Source organism: Syngnathus typhle, linkage group LG8, assembly GCF_033458585.1.
Source record: "Syngnathus typhle isolate RoL2023-S1 ecotype Sweden linkage group LG8, RoL_Styp_1.0, whole genome shotgun sequence".
Taxonomy (NCBI): Eukaryota; Metazoa; Chordata; class Actinopteri; order Syngnathiformes; family Syngnathidae; genus Syngnathus; species Syngnathus typhle.
The window spans coordinates 12,712,643-12,715,142 of NC_083745.1; the positions used below are offsets into that span (position 1 = coordinate 12,712,643).

Sequence of the window (2,500 nt, forward strand, 5' to 3'; positions counted from 1 at the left end):
TATATAGTGGCGTCATCCGTAGCATTATATATAAAATGCACGATTTTGAGTGTGATCACGGCTTACGGCCATACTACCCTGAGAGCGCCCGATCTCGTCCGATCTCGGAAGCTAAGCACGGTCGGGCCTGGTTAGTACTTGGATGGGAGACCGCCTGGGAATACCAGGTGCTGTAAGCTTTATTTATTTATTTATTTATTTATTTATTTATTTATTTATTTATTTACTTACTTACTTACTTACAACACCCATTACGTATGGCATTCGGAAACTGCAACCCGAGTTTAAACTCCGACATTGAAATTATAACCCGAGTTTCCAACCCGTGGCGTCATCCGTAGCATTATATATAAAATGCACGATTTTTATATGATCACGGCTTACGGCCATACTACGCTGAGAACGCCCGATCTCGTCCGATCTCGGAAGCTAAGCAGGGTCGGGCCTGGTTAGTACTTGGATGGGAGACCGCCTGGGAATACCAGGTGCTGTAAGCTTTATTTATTTATTTACTTACTTACTTACTTACTTACTTACTTACTCATTTACTCATTTATTTATTTATTTATTTATTTATTTATTTTCCCCCCACTTCAATTGTTAAAGCAAATTTTGACAACACCCATTACGTATGGCATTCGGAAACTGCAAACCGAGTTTAAATTCCGACATTGAAATTATAACCCGAGTTTCCAACCTATATTGTGTGGCGTCATCCGAAGCATTGTAGTTCACGTCTTTTACCGCTAGAAAGCAGACTATGTACAGTGAATAAAGAGGCTGGCTCCCTGTGAACTCAAAGCAGCAGTTTTTCTTTGTAAAAGAAACCAAAACAACACATTGCGCTTACATGTAGGGTTTTTCCACTTTTCATGACATATACAGCAAAATGCAGGTCGTAATGGCAAATTTGTGCTACCACATAAAAAGCTGTCAATAACTTTTCATGATAACCATGTTTCCATGAAACGCCCTTTCAGGGGCGATTGTATCTATAGAATGCATGATTTTGAGAGTGATCACGGCTTACGGCCATACTACCCTGAGAACGCCCGATCTCGTCCGATCTCGGAAGCTGAGCAGGGTCGGGCCTGGTTAGTACTTGGATGGGAGACCGCCTGGGAATACCAGGTGCTGTAAGCTTTATTTATTTATTTATTTATTTATTTATTTATTTATTTATTTATTTATTTATTTATTTATTTATTTATTTACTTACTTACTTACTTACTTACTTACTTACTTACTTACTTACTTACTTACTTACTTACTTACTTACAACACCCATTACGTATGGCATTCGGAAACTGCAACCCGAGTTTAAACTCCGACATTGAAATTATAACCCGAGTTTCCAACCTATATAGTGGCGTCATCCGTAGCATTATATATAAAATGCACGATTTTGAGTGTGATCACGGCTTACGGCCATACTACCCTGAGAACGCCCGATCTCGTCCGATCTCGGAAGCTAAGCACGGTCGGGCCTGGTTAGTACTTGGATGGGAGACCGCCTGGGAATACCAGGTGCTGTAAGCTTTATTTATTTATTTACTTACTTACTTACTTACTTACTTACTTACTTACTTACTTACTTACTTACTTACTTACTTACTTACTTACTTACTTACTTACTTACTTACTTACTTACTTACTTACTTACTTACTTACTTACTTACTTACTTACTTACTTACTTACTTACTTACTTACTTACTTACTTACTTACTTACTTACTTACTTACTTACTTACTTACTTACTTACTTACTTACTTACAACACCCATTACGTATGGCATTCGGAAACTGCAACCCGAGTTTAAACTCCGACATTGAAATTATAACCCGTGTTTCCAACCTATATTGGCGTCATCCGTAGCATTATATATAAAATGCACGATTTTGAGAGTGATCACGGTTTACGGCCATACTACCCTGAGAACTCCCGATCTCGTCCGATCTCGGAAGCTAAGCAGTGTCGGCCCTGGTTAGTACTTGAATGGGAAACCGCCTGGGAATACCGGGTGCTGTAAGCTTTATTTATTTATTTATTTATTTATTTATTTATTTATTTATTTATTTATTTATTTATTTATTTATTTATTTATTTATTTATTTATTTATTTATTTATTTATTTATTTATTTATTTATTTATTTATTTATTTACTTACTTACTTACTTACTTACTTACTTACTTAATCTATAAGTACTTACTTTACTATGTATCTATAAAATGCATGATTTTGAGAATGATCACGGCTTACGGCCATACTACCCTGAGAACGCCCGATCTCGTCCGATCTCGGAAGCTAAGCAGGGTCGGGCCTGGTTAGTACTTGGACGGGAGACCGCCTGGGAATACCAGGTGCTGTAAGCTTTATTTATTTACTTACTTATTTATTTATTTATTTATTTATTTATTTATTTATTTATTTATTTATTTATTTATTTATTTATTTATTTATTTATTTACCCCCCACTTCAATTGTTAAAGCAAATTTT

The 2,500-nt window shown here is 36.2% G+C and overlaps 6 non-coding genes across 6 annotated transcripts; all 6 read left to right on the forward strand.

Annotated features, from left to right (window-relative positions):
• The first annotated feature begins 60 nt into the window (after positions 1–60).
• Positions 61–179, forward strand: LOC133158765 (5S ribosomal RNA). Its single transcript, XR_009715289.1, has one exon. It is a non-coding gene; the product is annotated as a 5S ribosomal RNA (ribosomal RNA).
• A 199-nt stretch (positions 180–378) lies between these two features.
• Positions 379–497, forward strand: LOC133158827 (5S ribosomal RNA). Its single transcript, XR_009715347.1, has one exon. It is a non-coding gene; the product is annotated as a 5S ribosomal RNA (ribosomal RNA).
• A 527-nt stretch (positions 498–1,024) lies between these two features.
• LOC133158944 (5S ribosomal RNA) lies at positions 1,025–1,143 on the forward strand. The gene has a single exon (XR_009715459.1). It is a non-coding gene; the product is annotated as a 5S ribosomal RNA (ribosomal RNA).
• Positions 1,144–1,420: 277 nt separating this feature from the next.
• Positions 1,421–1,539, forward strand: LOC133158876 (5S ribosomal RNA). The gene has a single exon (XR_009715395.1). It is a non-coding gene; the product is annotated as a 5S ribosomal RNA (ribosomal RNA).
• A 375-nt stretch (positions 1,540–1,914) lies between these two features.
• LOC133159135 (5S ribosomal RNA) lies at positions 1,915–2,033 on the forward strand. Its single transcript, XR_009715642.1, has one exon. It is a non-coding gene; the product is annotated as a 5S ribosomal RNA (ribosomal RNA).
• Positions 2,034–2,256: 223 nt separating this feature from the next.
• On the forward strand, positions 2,257–2,375 carry LOC133158823 (5S ribosomal RNA). The gene has a single exon (XR_009715343.1). It is a non-coding gene; the product is annotated as a 5S ribosomal RNA (ribosomal RNA).
• Positions 2,376–2,500: the final 125 nt, after the last annotated feature.